At 38.4% G+C, this 17,699-nt stretch overlaps 1 protein-coding gene across 1 annotated transcript in view; it reads left to right on the top strand.

Moving 5' to 3' along the window:
* Nucleotides 1-15,231, top strand: part of LOC308499452 (uncharacterized protein) — a 134,612-nt gene extending 119,381 nt beyond the window's left edge. Inside the window, exon 5 of the mRNA XM_081052912.1 lies at nt 15,156-15,231. The gene's annotated coding sequence lies outside the window, so the exon portion shown is untranslated. The remainder of the gene's footprint in view (nt 1-15,155) is intronic.
* The last annotated feature ends 2,468 nt before the right edge of the window (nt 15,232-17,699 follow it).

Here is a 17,699-nt window from a genome sequence, read left to right as displayed (position 1 = left end):
TTACACACACACACACACACACACACACACACACGCAGAGTTTTGGATCTTGCTATTTCCCCTTACCAAATATTTTAGCTATCTTCCCATGTCATCTTATAGAAACCCATTTTATCTTCGTGATGGTTGTATATATTACATCAGATGGACATACGTTGCTTTATTTTAGAAATTCCTCCCATTTCATCTGTTCACATTATATTTTATAACTGATTACTGCTGATATGTAAGAAACCTACTGATTTGGCATGCTTATAGTTATCCCTGGTTCCTTACTTATATCTGCCATTAGACCTCCACAAGTTTTACCTTTGATTGTCTTAAATTTTCTCAAAAGGCAATCATATCATGCAGTGATCATGACATTTTTGTATTTTCATTCCTAATACTTTTCATCCTGTTTCTTCCTATTGTCTTATGCTTTGACTAAGCTTTCCAGAGACTGGCAAATATCACCAAGCGTGGCTGTATGTGTAATTTAGGTAAAAGTTGATCTTTTGGGTTCTGGAATTACTGAGAGAGCTAAGTTATCTAATTAACCTGTGTAGAATGTGTCTATTCTCAAGCACTACATGGCTTTCTCTTAACCTGATAAGGCACCTTGGAGATTGGGGAGTTCAAGGTGGACATTTTTCATTGCAGACAGCAGAGGCAGAATAAGGAGGCTATGGATACACTTTTGTAGGTGGTATTCATTTGCAGTTTCCAGCCTCAGCCATAGTCCTGTTCAATTCCCAATATCCTATTTCTGCTGCCTTCTATCACAGGAGAAGGAAACAAATTAGGAAGCCTCAGTTTCTGCTGTTTTCACACCTATCCTATCCACAGACACCTCTACTCCCAGCTGATCAGTGGCAATTTAGGAAGGGAGAGGTGCTGCATCAAGTAAGTTAGAGGTCTTACTTGGATACCTAGCATCTCTCCAGGTGTTTGAGGGAAGGAAACTAAACCTAAAGGATTTGGTAGAATTACTGATATTATTAAGCCTACCTAGATACTTGCCTTACATTGAGTGAGGGAATGGTTAATTTTTAAAAAATTATTTCCGCTTAATCTGAAAATCAGGCTAGAAAACTGGAATTATTTTGGCTTCGGAGGGAGGGGATAAGCAGAGATTGAGGTCAGCATAATTCTGTCAGTAACCAAGTTGGAAAAGTTGGAAAGTTATGCTGTCTTTACTTAGTCTCATCTTGTTCTCAGTAATTGCTTCCTTTCAACCATAAAGTTGTTTAGTGTAGGAGACATATTTCAAGTCTTCTCTTTATATTCACTGCTGCAAGATCCCATTTTAGCATAATTACAGTCTTGGAGTTGCAGAGACTGGCTCACTCTATCTAGCTATGCAGCTGGCTTTCTCAAATGACAATAGGGTGCTCACCAGCTTAGCAACGTCCAAGGCTGTGAGCCAGGGCGGGAAGGCCCTGAAAGTTTGCCCTTGCTTTGTCTGTATTTCCTCCGTGAAAATGAGGAAATGGTGTAGAATTTTTAAAGCGTAAAGTTTTCTTTGTTTTCTTTGTTTGTTTTTTTACTCTCTTAGGACTTTTAAAGGGCCATGCTGAGCTTCAACTGCAGATTTCAGAATCCCAAATCAGAGATGATTCATCTTTACATCTCAACCTGATATTACTGAGCAAAAACAATGAAAAAAATAAAAACAAATTTTGCAGTGTTTTTCTCTTCTCCTTGTCCATAATTCTTATATTTCTTTTTTTTTTCTTTTTGTGAGAAGACTAAAGAAAATCTAAATTTGCCAGCCTCTTTTACCCACAGGGTGATTCCATATTCAGCTTGACTACTGGCGACAGAAACTCCTTTCATGGTTTGAAATAATAAAAAAGCTGTTCACACCCAAACCTCAGTTATCTGCTTAGAGACTTCTGCTCACATCCACATGGATTTCTGTGCTTCTCAGTAAGACCAAGGCCCCTCCTGTCTTCTGTCTAGCTCACCAACATGTAGTGCTGTCTGCCCCTAGATTCTGTTCATTCTTCCTTTACACAAAGTTTTGCATACACACCCTTTCTATTCCACTTGTAACTTTAGTTCAGGTCTTTAGATCCCTTGTATGAATTTTACAAAGGCTTCCTAAATGGTCCATCTCCTTCTACAGTCTCCCTATCCAACCTCTTTTGAAGGTTTCCAGTCAATTTTCTTATAGCACCATTCAAAATGAAGGAACAAAAAAGGCGTATAAACCATTCAGGTTTACGTATCAGGTGCCAAAACTGATACTTGGAATAGATGTGTCATAGATGAAAGACACTTTCATGAGTGGACTTTCTGCTTTGGACAAACTAATGTCTTTCCTGGCTCAGGGACAGGTTCCATATGTCAGAGGTTCTCAAATGGGGGTGGAGGTTATTTTGCCCTCCAGGGGACATTTGAAATTTTGGGAGACATTTTCAATTGTCCCCACTGGAGTGGAGAAGGGAGCTACTGTCATCTAGCATATAGAGGCTGGGGATGCTGCTAAGCATCCTACAATCTGTAGGACAAGTCCCTACAGAAAAAACAGTACAGGACAAAATATCAGTGGTGCCAAGGTTGAGAAACCTGGTATATGTTAATACATGTAGTTAACCCTTGAATTTCCCCTTCAGTTCAGTGTTTCCCATTCTCCCAAGTTGCTTCGATTCCACTTCTCCCTATTCTCCCTCTGAATTTCTAATGCATTTTGGGTCTATACCACTCACAATGGATATGTAAGCTTCATTTTCCTGTGGAGATAATGCTCTGTGTCCCATGTGCCTTATCTTGTACGGGCATTGCTGCAAGAGCCCATATTCTACTTAATTTTCCACAGCAGCAAACGGAGGGCCCTGCATATATTAACAATTAGTATATAGTTGTAACTCAAAAGATGAATCCATTAGTACAGAAATTACAGTTGAAGTGGTCAGGGGAGAATCTGCTGCAGAGTGAAGAAGAGGGCAATTAATCTGCAACAATCTCCTTAATAGCAACGCTAAGACAGATGAGTATCTGGAGAAAGAAAGGAACAAGGACCTCAGGATGTACTGCCTAGAATGTATGTTTGACAAGATTTTTTTTATTGTGGTAAAATGTGCATAATAAAATTTATCACTTTTACTACTTTCAAGTGTACAGTTCAGTGATACTAAATACATTCATATTGCTGTGCAATCAACCATCAACTCCAACCAACTCCAGATCTCTTTTCATCTTGCCAAACTGAAACTCTATACCCATTAAACAATAACTCCCCATTTCTTGCTTCCCCCATCCCCTAGAAACCACCATTCTATTTTCCGTCTCTATGAATTTGCCTATTCTAAGAACCTCATACAAGAGGAATCATACAGTATTTGTCCTTTTGTGACTGGCTTGTTTCACTTAGCTTAATGTCTTCAAGGATCATCCATGTTGCAGCATGTGTCAGTATTTCCTTCCTTTTTAAGGCTGAATAACATTCCATTGTATGTAATATACCACATTTTGTTTATCCATTCATCTGCCAATGTTGGGTTGCTTTCACTTTTGGCTTTTGTGAATAATGCTGCTGTGAACATAGGTGTATAAGTGTCTCTTTGAGTCCCTGATTTCACTTCTTGGGGATATAAACCCAGATGTGGAATTTTTGGATCATTTGGTAATTCTTTTTAGTTTTTTGTGGGATTGCCATACAGTTTTTCACAGCAGCTGCTTCGTTTGGCATTCCCACCGACACTTCACAATTTCTTCACATCCTTGAAAACACATGTTATTTTCTGTTTTGTTTTGTTTTAAATAATAACCATTTTAATGAGTGTAAAGTGGTATCTCATTGTTGTTATGATCTGCACTTCCCTAATAACTAGTGATGTTGAGTATCCTTGCATGTGCTTGTTGGCCATTTCTTTGGAGAAATGTCTATTCAAGACCTTTGCCCAATTTGTTTTTTAATTGGGGAAGGGGAACAGGACTTTATTAGGGAACAGTGTGTACTTCCGGAACTATTCCAAGTCAAGTTGTTATCCTTTCAGTCTTAGTTGTGGAGGGCGCAGTTCAGCTCTAGGTCCAGTTGCCATTGTTAGTTGCAGGGGGCGCAGCCCACCATCCCTTGCAGGAGTCAAACCGGAAACCTTGTAGTTGAGAGGATGCGCTCCAACCAACTGAGCCATCTGGCCACCCGGGAGCAGAGCGACAGCTTATTGATTTCATTCTAGTTGCGGAGGGCACAGCTTGCTGGCCCATGTGGGAATCGAACCAGCAGCCTTGTTGCCCAGAGCTTGCATTCTAACCAACTGAGCCACCCATCTGCCCCCTTTGCCCATTTTATAATCAGGTTGTTTGTTTTGTTGTTGAGTTATAAAAGTTTTTTATATGCTCTAGAAATCAATCCCTTATCAAACATTTAATTTGCAAATATTTTCTCCCATTCTGTGGGTTACCTTTTCACTGTTGATAGTGTCCTTTGGTGTACAGATGTTTTTCATTTTGGTGAAATCCAATTTACCTATTCTTTTGTCTCCTGAGCTGTAATATCCAAGAAATTATTGCCAAATCCAATGTCATGAATATTTTCCTCTATATTTTCTTCTAAGAGTTTTGTAGTTTTTCTCTTATGGTTAGGTTTTTGTCCATTTTGACTGAATTTTAGTGGAAAGTAAGAGCATATGGATATCCAGTTTTCCCAACACCATTCATTGAAAATACTGTCCTTTCCCCATTCAGTGATTTTGGTATCCTTGTTTAAATCATTTGATCATATATGAGAGGTTTTATTTTTGAGCTCCCTACTCTACTCCATTGGTTTATAGATCTGTCTTTATGTCAGTACCACACTGTTTAGATGACCATAGCTTTGTACTTAAGTTTTGAAATCAAGAAATGTTGAGACCTCCAACTTTTTATTTTTCAAGATTGTTTGGTTATTTGGGGTCTTTTGAGATTCCACATGAATTTTAGCATGGGTTTTTCTATTTATGTATGTAATGTTGTTGGCATTTTGATAGCGATTGCATCGAACCTGCAGATCACTTTGGTTAGTATAGACATTTCAATAATATTACAATATCCCTGAACACTGGATGTCTTTCCATTTATTTGTGTCTCCTTTAATTTCTTTCAACAACGTTTTATAGTTTTCAGTATACAAGTCTATCAATTTTTTTATGAAAAAGTTATTTTTGCAAACAATATAACAACAGTATTGGAAATATTAAAATAGAAATTATTTATCCCAAATCTAACTTCCCTTCACGTCATTTGGCCTCATTTCCCCCCATATCTTCTTCTAGTCTTATCTGCATGTATATATAATTTCAACATAATTGCAATCATTACATGAATCCAATTACGAACATTGGTTTTTATACTTGTTATTAAACTCTACTCATTTTTCATGTTGTCACACAACTGCTTTAGAAGATTCTGAGGGTGCTGTACCAATAGTGGACTCTGTCTAATATAGAGAAGGGCAGCCAGAGGTCTGGACCTTGGAGTAGAGTCAGAGATGGAAACTCTCTCTTTCTCTCTCTCTCTCTCTCTCTCTCTCTCTCTCTCTCTCTGTCTCCCCCCCCCACCCCGCCTTCTTCACTTCCTCCCTTCCTTCCTCCCTCCCTTCTTTCCTCCCTTCTTACCTCCCCCCCTCTCTTTAAACTTTCATCAAGTAGTGGAAATGAACACTTCCTCAGCAGAAGGAAAACAAGAGATTTAGAGATTGCTCTGGGGAAACTGTTTTGGTGCTTGAATAAAAATAGTCACAATTCAAGAAAATATATTGACTGATTTTATTTGTGCCTCCCCTGAATATTCTCTAACCCTGACTCTAAAATGCAGGATTTAGCATTTGGAATCCGTCTTGAAAGACAAGACTCCTAAAGCATCAAGAGCATTTATTTGCTACACTTATCACAGTGGATGACTGAAATATTTATATCCATCTGTAACTTTCAGTTACTCAGTTTTCATAGCTGTTCAGAAATTCTGTGAAACTGGATAAAATGCAAATAGGTTTTTTATATAAAGAGCCATTTTAGTAATGTTTGATTTTTATCACCTTTCTGGGAATGAAAAACTAAGCTGACAGTGTTGAGTGTTGAGCTGGGAGGTATGAACAGGTTTGGGAAGACTTTCCATGCCAAAGTTTATAATCAGACAAGTGAACATGCCCCTACAGTGAAAGCAGTCTGTCTCCTAGAATTATCTCTCCTCAAGTAGTTAGAAGGAGCCTGTACGTACTTGATTACACCAATGACAACCCACAGCTTACCTTTCCTTTTACAAGATTTATGCCATTTCTTGAATGAATTTGAGGACCGATAAAATGTACGCATGGGTCTTGGATTCTTTCTTTCCCTGGCTGCCCCCATGTTTTTTTTCCTTAATTCAGGAACCCCGTATTTTGAATCAGACTTACTAAAGATATTATGGACAAAAAGTTCTACCAAGTATGTTTCTCCTCATTCCTCCATCATTATCATCATCATCATCATCATCATCATGTCATCAGGGATTTTTCCTCCAATGGTAAAGCTATTTATGTAAATGTGACGTTTTTCTACTGTCACCACTTTTTCGGAGTTCAGGAACACAGTTGAAGCACTCACAGTGTTCCTTTTAATTAACGTCTAATGTTTGTTTTTCCACTCAGTTTTAAATGGAATCCTTTTTAAAATTAGGATATATTTTGACAGTCTTAAATTTTTTTTATTAAAAAATTTAAATTAAACTTTTTGGATTAATTTTTTTTTATTTTAACTCCCAGAGACCAGGCCTGAAACATCTGAGACCTTACTAAAGAGGTTAAAATAACAAATACCTGACTGAACAGCTACTGGAGAACTGGTTCGTTTCACTTTTTAGGCCAGGTGCCCAGGATGGGCTGCTTCCATCTGTGGGGCACCCTCACCTTATTGTAGAGTGCAGAATGCACCATTCCAGCCAGTCACTTTCCACACGCACCAGGGAAGTACACAGCTCCATCAGGCAATGTCAGAGAAGATAAATATGTCTAAATTACTTGCCAAAAATGCTTAGTGAGCATCAGAGAGATGGGTTCTGCTTTGCAAATTATTAAGCAGACTATTCAGAAGTACTGAAACATTCGATTTTTTTTTGTTGCAAATTGTTAGCCAGAAGCAGAGACAGCTGTCTTCTTGGGATGCCCACTGGTGACGCCCACAGGAACTGTTTCCCTTCGGTGTTTATCCCACTGAAAGGTGTGAAAGGATGTGTATCATTTAGCATCTCTGATATCTAGGATGTGACTGAGGATTTTATGCAGCGGAATCCATTGATTCTGGAAGGTTAATTGTCTACTTTTAGACGAATGTGTTTTAGTAATATCAACTTATCTTTTTGCATAAAGATACTGAAATAAATGATCACAGTCTGTCTGTGTATTGTGTGTATAAATGTATCATAGTCTGTGTGTATACATCTTTGTGAAGCTAGGACCTGAATCTAAGTCATGATATATTTTAAATGTGGCATTTTTCCTTGATTCTACAAAAGGTAGAATGGAGAAGTCAACCATTTCTAAAGACTTGTCTTTGTAAATGAGATCCTAGGAGTATATGCATCAGAATTAGCTGGCTTTTTAAAAACAATTCAGATTTCACAGTTTCACCCCGTGGAGGGCCTGGGAATCTACTTTTTATCAAACACCCCAGAGGATTCTGATGCAGATGCCCCATTATCTCTTTAAGAAATACTGCCCTGGAATCCAACAGAGCACTCCATCAAAGTTCCCCTCAGAGAAACTGAATTCTCTTCTTCCCCTTGGTGGAAGGAAGTAATTCAGCACTTATACTGCTGAATTACTTTACTCTGCAGAACTACTTGTAGAAAGAATTAAGAGAAGTTAGCAGCATTATTTTGACATCTGTCAACTTTGTCATCTTCTCCCTCATTCTGGTATTTCTTTGATTTTTCTCCATAGTGAGGTGAACCCTCATGCTCCAGTTGTGGGCCCTCAGTCATTCTCATTTATTTTTATGTAGCTCACTAAAGAACAGAGAGCTACCCACCATAGCCAGTATATTTAGGGAATGACTCAATTGTCAAATGAGTATTCCTTTATTAGTAACTAGTAGTGACTAGTATTCTAGCCAGATTTTTCCTTCTGACCACCAGAACACTTTGAAGAGAAAGCAGACAATATGAGGTATGGGAGAATGTAGGAGGTATAGGAGCATTCTGTTTGAAACTATTTCTTAGGAAACGTGTATAAAGTAGGCGGAGTTCTTCTTTAATGCTTTTCTTACTGCTTTGGAACTCCCCCACCTTCTCATCAATTCCTTTGGTAAAGAACACAAAGCTGTCCCACTCCTCTGCCATCAGCCAGGGGCCCCTCATCTCCACTAATGGGCTTCCAACTAAAACTTTTTCTTCCTATACACCAGAATTTGTTCTCCTGTCAAACTTTACCTGTGCACTTATTAATATCAATGCAGAAGTCAAATGAGGTGTTATCAAACAGAACCCAGCAGCACATCAAAGGAGGAACAGCCCAAGGCCCAGTGGCTTTCATTCGAGAGGAGCAAAAGTAAGTCAATTTTCGGAGCTCCATTAACTTAAATCACGTTAATAGATCTTAGGAGAAAAGTCATCTAACATCATCTCAATAGATACTGAAAAAGCTGTTGAAAAATATGTCCATCTATTCTTCAAAAAAACTTTTAATCCTTAACACAATTGAGTAGATCTGCCTTACCTCAGAAGTGATCACCATACTTAATGGAGAACCACCAGAAACATTTCCACCAAAATCAGAAACAAAGGACATTTATTCACTTCTTTTATGGGGCACTGTAGTAAAATGGTAAAAGTTGATGACTTTGGTATTCAGCTACCAGAGTTCAAATCTCTGCTTTGCCTCCTAGAACTATGTAACTGTGGATAATTTACATAATATTTTTGTGCTGAATTTCCCCTTCTGTAAATGAGGATAATGATAATAATTTTTAAGGATGTTTGCTATGAGGTGTAAATAGTTGATAATTGCAAAGTACTTATACACTACAAGGCATATAAATATTCAATAAATTTTAACTATCATTGCTATTATTGAACATTATTTTTGAGGTACTACACAAACCAAACAGATAGGAGAAGGGGATTACAGGTATTAAAAGGAGAGATAAAATTAGCTACATTTTCAGTTACTGTAATTGTGAAACTGGAAAATCCAAAAGAATCTACTGAAACTATTACAAATAATAAGAAAATTGTGTAACTAGAAGGGTATAAAACTCACAGTCAGAAATCAATAGACCTCACGTATATGAAGAAACCTGAATAAAAAGAAAGTCATATCATGTTCCTAGATAGGAAGACTCAACATCATAAAGATGTTAAACCTCTCTAAGTTAGTTTATAAATTTGGCACTGTCATTAATATAATGCAAGAAATTTTTTTAACTGAATAGTTGATTCTAAATTTCATGTGCAAAAACAGTCATGCAGGAAATTCCAGGGAAATTCTAGAAAACAAGAGAATAAGTTGTCATATATTCCACCAGATAATAAACATTATAAAGCCTGAATTTTTCAAAAAGTAAATACTAGCACAGACATAGACAGATTAACTGAATAGAATATAAGCTCAAAAATGACCTTCAAAACAGAATTTAGTGTACAACAAAATTGTCATCTAGAATCAGTTGGGAAAGGAGGAATTACCTCCCCCAATCCAAAACAAAAATTATGATGAGGTAACAGTGTAGCCATCTAGAAAAACAGAGGTAGATCTTGTCAAGAATTGTGAGGAGCCTGGGATTTTACTGTGCTTGCAAGCTAACAGGTTAGCCACTAGGACTTCATAGATTCTTTCAGAAGACACGAGACTCCTAGGTCACAGACAAAAGATTTTGTTACCCATGCATAGCAGGAAACATGCGTTCCATAAATGTGGTAGTTCCCCTTGCTCTCTAAGTACCTCTGGGATGATGCAGAGATTGGTCCAGGTGGATGTTGCACACATAGTGGGTTGTGTCACAGGTGCAGAACTGTGACCTTAGAAAACCTTCCATTCTATAAGGGGACTGCTGGTAAACCTGACCCAGAGGGAAACATTATCTTTATTACCTTGGACAGCAATCAAATTTGCCTTTTGACCTGGAGAGAGATACTACCTCTGCTTCCCAAGGCTAATCAATATACAGACATACTTGAAAAGCTAGTTCAGAACAAAAGCTGTCAGAAGCTGCGTAGAAACATGAGAGCTACGTGGAGAAGTGACTCCCAACAGAGCCATACCTTTCCCCTTATCCCAGGATAAATTCCAAATGGATCAAAGAATTAAATGTAAGCAATAAAAGAACCATAACAAGAGAAGAGTCTTTAGAATGGCAAAGACCTTTCTAAACTATGACAAAAATAGAACACAGTTTTTAAGTGCATGCTAAAATCACCATAAAGTCAAGAAACAAAGTTGGGGAAAACATTTGCAACTCATATCATGAACAAAGAGCTAATTAACCTAATATAGCTGTTACAAATACCATGCTAAGTGAAAAATCAAAGCCCAATAGGAAAAAAGGAGATAAAAAGTTCACCAGAAAAGAAAATATAAATGGCTTCTAAACATGTGAAAAGATTTTCAATTCTACTCATAATAAAAGGGGGGAAAGCCAATTAAAATTTCAAAGACATAATATTTCTCACTTATTAGATTAGCAAGAACACGAAAATTTTATAATACACTGTGTTGGTGGTGTGGAGAAATAAGCAGTCTCATATGTTGTTGGGGGGAAGATAAACTGGGACAATCTCTGTGAAGGAGAATTTGGCAATTCTCTCAAATTACAAATGTGTACATTACAAATACGGAATACTCCTTGCCCTATCAATTCCATTTCTAGGAATTCATAGATATATCAGTACATATGCAAATGTATACAAACAATATTCATTGCAGCATTGTTGGTAATCGAAAGCTATTGGAAGTAATACATTTCCACCAAAAAGGGATTTATTACATAAATGATGATACATCCATGTAAAGCAATCAATATTCTGCAACTACCGTATTTCCCCGAAAATAAGACCGGGTCTTACATTAATTTTTGCTCCAAAAGACTCATTAGGGTTTATGTTCAGGGGATGTCATCCTGAAAAATCATGCTAGGGCTCATTTTCCGGTTAGGTCTTATTTTGGGGGGAAACACGGTATGTAGGAAAAGTAGGAAGTTCTTTATATGAAGACATAGAAAAGATTTCTAAGATATGAAGGTTTTTTTAAGTTGATGCAAAAGGGTATGTGTTATATGTTACAATTTCTGTTTTTGAAAAAGGGGAGGATAAATTTTATGTTTGATTATATAAAGTACCTCTGGACAGATACATGAGAAATTAATAATAGTGATTGCCTTTGGAAAGGAGACTGGATGGCTGGGAAAGGACGCCTTTCCACTGCACACTTCAGTCAGTCAGGATTCAGTTGCCAATGATAGAAAACCTCTAGCTAGTTTAAACAGAAGGGCCTTTAAGACAAGGATTTAGTGTCTTACAAAACTCACAGGAAGTGCTGGAAGAGCAGACTCTAGAACAGGCTCCCCAGATAAACACCAAATTCTCAAGGAAACTAACTGCTACCTCTTTCACTATCAAGAAACTGAGGTGAGGGGAGTAAAGGATAAGAGATGTGCTGACTTGACTTCTGGTTCCAGGTTTACCCAACCTAGTTTCATTCCAGAAATCAGAAGTCAGAATCAGAGCTCTAACTGTTGGCTAGAGAAAGATTGCCTTAGCTGCAAGCCAGGAATCAGCTGATAGCATTCTCATCAGCAAAATGGATGACTTCCATGACTTCCTCTCCCCACATAACTTATTTCCAAATTCAAATTTTATAAAAGTATATCTGATAGGTATAGCTAATGCATATCTTGAACCCTAGTTTCATGAATATATTTAAATGTAGTTTTTGCTTTTTAGCCTCTACTATATAGAAATTTGGAGCACATGCTGAACAAGCCCATCTATTGGATTTACTTTTAAAATTTTTGAACCATGAGAATGTATTAGCTATTTTAAAAAATAAGTTAAAAAATTAAAAGCTTACCAGTTCTGGCTTATAACAGCTTTATTCATAATCACAAAAGTAAAAACAACCCAAGTGTCCCTGTATTAGTCTGCTCAGATTGCTTTAACAAAATGCCACAGACTGAATGGCTTAAATCACAGACATTTATTTTCTCACAGTTCTGGTGGCGGGGAAGTCCAAGATCAAGGTGGCAGCCAATTCAGTTTCTCGTGAGGACGACGCTCTTCTCAGTTTGTAGATGGTCACCTTGTTTCTGTGTGCTTATATGGCCTTTCTTCAGTGCACATGTTCAGAGAGAGAACTCTGGTGTCTCTTCTTTTTCTTATAAAGGCACCAGCCCTATCAGATCAGGGCCCCACCCTTATGTACTCATTTCACCTTAATACCTCCTAGAGGCACTATCTTCAAATACAGTTAGAGTTGGGTTAGGGTTTCAACATACGAATTTTAGGGGGCACACAGTGCAGTTCCTAGCAGTCCCTTGACTGAGGAATGAATTCCTGAGGAAACTGAGGAAACAAAATCAGCTATATCCATACAATGAGATCCTACTCAACAATAAAAAGGGACAGATTATTGAAATATGAAACAATATGGATGGATCTCAAATATGTTATGCTTAGTGACAAAAGCCAGATTAAAAAGTCTACGTGATGTATAAGCCCATTTATAGGATGTTCTAGAGAAGGCAAATCTATACGAACAGAAAACAGATCAGTGGTTGCTAAGGAATGGAGAAGGGTTTGATATAAAGGGATATGGAGGAATTTTTTGATGTGATGGAATTATTTCACAACTTGATTGTGGTCAACACTTGCAAAACTGTACACTAAAAAAGGTGTATCTAAATTGATTTAATTTTTTTAAATATATATATATATTTATAAATCTTTTCTGTGCTCTATGCCTAATCTGCTTGTTATAAGGTGATCATGTCTAATGTTGTAATAGTTCTACCCTACCAAGGATTTCTTATTTTTGCTTTTTGAATTTAATAGAGTCTACCAGGAAAAGATAATGACTTAACTAAAGCAGTGAATCTCAACAAAAGTTTAGGGAAAGATTTTTTTTTCTTTGGGTTAGGACGTCCTTTGCGTAAACCCACAAACAGAAAGTCACTTGCTAAGCCTCGAAGTCACAAACTAATAACATTGCTAGCAAGGGTACAGTAGGAATCTTTGACAACAGCCTCGCCTTTCTTCCTTGGAGCCAACTTTCTAAAAGAATGGACAAAGGCATCAAAGGGACCAAAGAACACGAACCCAACCTGCTGTTTCTTATAGCAACACTTGCTCGGGGAGGAGAGCTAGGGTTCTATTTCTCAATGGATGTCCTCCCTTTCTCTCCATTTGCCTGCTCTCTGCCCAGTGTTCACATAACAACCAAATATCATTTCTACTATATTTCACTATCAACTGAAGAAAAATAAACCCGTGAGCCACGCCCTTTGTTATACCAACATCAGGAATTTGTTTAAGCCCCACCAAGCAGGAAATAACAGATGAAAGCCACAATTGCTAATGGAACGTCTCATAGAGAACACAAGTAGTGCAGCATTGATAGGCTATCAGTTTGATATGAAGTGAAATTTGTTTAAAATATTTTAAAGGAATCATCAGACTGGAAAGGTCAACCTGTCCGGGATGAAAACAAAAACTACCATGCTCTGAAATAACATCACACACCCTGCTCCTCACCACTTAGATTCCTCTTATCCATCCCCCCAGCTCTGCACACTATGGAAAGGTGGGTGTTAGGCTGTAATCCAAACTTTCTCAAGCTGGGAATTAGTCTGGGAGTGGGAATGTGGATGTGCAACTGGGCACAGTTCCTGGAGGAGCTGTGGACCCATCATCTCCCCTCAGGAACTGAGCCTCGAGCCCTTCCTGTGAGTCTGAGCACTGTCTACTCTGCTCTGGCCTGCTCTGGGAGAAGACTCGACCACGGTCAAGAACAGCTCTATAAGATGGTGGGATTCAGACTTTCCTGTCCATACTCATTGCTCCATTTCTGCAGCTTCAGAAAGCAGCTCTGCATGGCCTTTGGCAGGCCTGGACTACCCAACGAAACCCACAGAAACATCCACTCCTCCCTGTCCCTTTCAGCCAGTCATTCATCCCTATTTTTAGGGTTCCCTAGCAACGGAGCAGCCTGTTATTCCATAACTAATATTTTGCATTCCTGAGTTCATTACTACACATATCACACCCTCCCCCCACCCTTCCCCAAAATGTATGCCTTATCGTCCCTGCAAATTCTCCCCCCAAATGTGTGTTGTATTGTTACTGCAAGTTCTCCAGGGACAGGAAAAGCACATTCATCAGCATCTACCCTGTGCTTCATAACTCCCGGATTCAGGAAATTCTTCCTATGTCTGCCCTAAACTCCTTCTAATGAAGTTGAACCCTATTCCAATCTCTCCATCTTTACCAGAGATGAGGAATAGCTAATCAACATTCTCTTTATAAACTTTCATTTTACTTTATTAGAAACAACAAAAAGCATGACATTTTTAAAAAGCAATTACCTGCTTTTGAAAAAGCCTTAAGGCAAGAGAGTTACATCCACCCCACTATGGCCCTAGTATGGAAGGAAGTGAGGGGTGGGGTGGAGAACTTATTTTCTAAGTCTCCAGGACTAAGGAATTCTGCCATTTTTGTTACAAGGCACAGAAGCATTTGTGCTACTCTTGTAAGATGTGATAACGGAGTGGGGGAAAGTCTCTGCTTTTTTCAACTCAGCATCATTTTTAATCATTCAGTCTTGGCAGGTCTAGTTCTTACCCATCACTCCCTCTTACTAACAGCTTGTTTCTATTCTCAGCTTGGTGGAAATGTTTGACTATGTGATATATTTTGGGAAAATCAGCTGGAGTCATTGAATGTACAAATGAAGCAGCTCATTTTATAGATATTTAAAGTTAGATAACACTAACCTTAAAAAAACAAATCTATCTTCCACGATAAAATCCAATTTTAAATATATTACATTGATTATGAACATTGTTTTCTGATAAAAGAAATTTTATTTTTTTTATTTTTTAATTTTTGCATTGAGAATTTGACAATGTCCAGTACTGCCGTGAGCTTTCAGCAAATACCAATGTATTTTCAAGTTCAACAGTTCTAGATTCACTAACATGGACTCTTCTGCTTTCCTGTGGCAGCGGATTTGCTCCACTGAAGAATTTGTCCTTGGTGGAGCCTGTAGCAGGACATTCTTTGCAGCAGGCCCTTCATTTTCTTGCCATCTGCTTGAAGCTCAGTGCAAAGCTCACAGCACATCTAGTAGTTAATGGACTGACAAGGTGAGAATGTGAGTAACATATATTAGCATGGGCTCTGTGGGGCCATGACTTCTAAACTCCTTTGATATAGATTATAATATACCTTGTTTTGACATGAACTTCAGCCAAAGAAGCCAAAAGAGAACATCAAAGAAAGATACTGTGGGATTCTGGGTAGGTCAGAGTCACTGATTGGCTCCACAACCCAGAATATTACAACCCAGTGAAGTAAGTCTGTTATGACAGTTACCCTGGAAATGTGCAGATTTTACACTTCTACCATTTTTCCATCAGAATCTGTCTTTTAGACATTGTCATCTGCCCTCCGTAAATGCTATGGTTAAATGTATGCTAACAGCTTCATCCATATTAATATACTTTTTCCAAAAGAATTATTTCAATTCTGATGTATACATACTAAATGATGTAAATAATTTTTACTGTTATCTAAGTAAAAAGCCAAAAAGACCACTTTTGCATCAGCCAGCTCTATGTTTGAACAACAGAACAGTTTGGGCAGAATTATTTAGATTGTTTGCTTCAATTTTCAGAATCACTGTGATCCAGCTGATGCTCTAGTAGGTTCAGCCAAATGCTGCTCGGGATGACTCCACCCACATGGTTCTCTGGGGACCTTGAGGACCCAGAGGTCGTTGGTCCCCTACGTCCTAGGAAGAGCTGTCAGCTGAGAGCTAGAGTCAGAACTGGGAGGCTGATGTCACCATGCCACTGTCCTACCTGCAGTCCTTCTCTCTGTAAGCTTTTCAGTCCAGCACAAGAGTCCATCCGAGAGCTGTCTGTCTCCTTTGTTTCCAAAAGCAGAGAAAGAGAAACTCCATGCTCTCCAGGGCAGCTTTTTCTAAATTCCCAGCAGCAGGACTTGGTGGCTCTAGGTAACGTAGCTGTCACCCCTTCTTCCCCTCCGCTGCTCCTTTCTGCCTCCTGCCAGCAGCAGGAGCAAATGGTAGGCATCACATGTCTCCAAACTCAGCCACAAATTAAATGCTGATACCCAGAGGGCCCATTGTGTTCCCTTACTAAAGGCAAGTGGAGCATTTTCTTTGTTTCACAACTGAAAATCCAGGTTACAATAGGGATTTGTGGGTAACACACCTAGAAAGAAACACATCCTAGTAATTCCTTACGGGGACATTTTGACAAAAGGTTCTACTTCATTCTTATATAGCTCCTATGAGCTAATTTGTAAAATAAGATGTTTGCCCTGAGCACATTTTTTAGAAGTAAATAAGAAATTTAGGTAAATATTGTGTAAGTTACTTTGAAGCTACTATTCTGTATTCCCTTCGCTGTCTGTTTAATAACTGTTTTTAAAATACCATGATTTAAAGGGTGCTTTGTCTTTCTCAGCTCTTTCTCCCATCTACTACATTTTGTAACAAAACCATAATCTGGTGTTTATGATATTAGCTGCTGTGGAAATTAGTTGAATGCTATGTGCTACAGCAGTTTTACTGAGACAGCAAAGGAGTCTGAAACTTAGGTATTAAACTACAGTAACCACTTAAAAATGTAAAACATTTAATAAGTAGAATCAATTTTGCAATTAATATGTACTCACCTTTGTACTCACATATTCCTTAGTTGCAGGTGCATTTTAAAGGATTAGGCCAAAGCAAATTCTATTTGAAAAGACCTATTGCTTGGGAAATGAAACCGCATACAAATGAAGAGATGAGGTTATTCATTTTAAAGTGACCTCCATCCCAGCATAACGTATTTTTACAAAGATAATTGACCTTTCTCCCTCCTCAGAATACTACATTAGTAATGTGTGTGTTTTGTGGGGGGGGGGGACTATTATGGATGAATGACAAAGCCCTGTAATATGAAACACTTTCTGCATTAAATAATAATTTTCTTAAAGCCTTTTATTCCTGCCACTAGAGTGAAAGGAAAGAATGGCTTTCTTTCTCAGCATCTCCTGGCTTTCCCATTCACTCAACTACCACCTCCCAGCTCTCCCTTCTGTCCTAGCCAAGGACAGTGACACTACCCCAAACAGCAGATGACCCTCCCCTGCAACACCCACAGTGCTCTCACCCTGTCAGACTTTCCCACGGGTCAAACGAGAAGGGACTTGGATCAGAGACTTCTCTTTGGTGATAATACTAGCTTTGACTAATGGTAAAGAATGAAACTGAAGTGAGAAGGACAGTCTCAGACAGCAAGTTTGCTAGGGCGCATGCCTGTTATACAGCTTTTCCCCATCATCATTATCTCCTTCCTGCTTTGGCACCATCAACTTGACTCATTACCTCATTCCTGCCCCTGATTTTGCACATTGCCTCTTTGCTGCCCTTTTTCCCTTTGTCCTCTCAGTCATCTGAAGAGAGGGGAAAGCAGTTTATTATTCAAGAGAGTTGGCCTGGATTATTTAGCATTTGCAAGTCCCATTTCTTATCT

The sequence above is a fragment of the Rhinolophus hipposideros genome (genome assembly GCF_964194185.1).
Source record: "Rhinolophus hipposideros genome assembly, chromosome: 7".
Taxonomy (NCBI): domain Eukaryota; kingdom Metazoa; phylum Chordata; class Mammalia; order Chiroptera; family Rhinolophidae; genus Rhinolophus; species Rhinolophus hipposideros.
The sequence above is the reverse complement of the archived record's forward strand: the minus strand, read 5'-3'. Positions and strand labels throughout refer to the sequence as shown.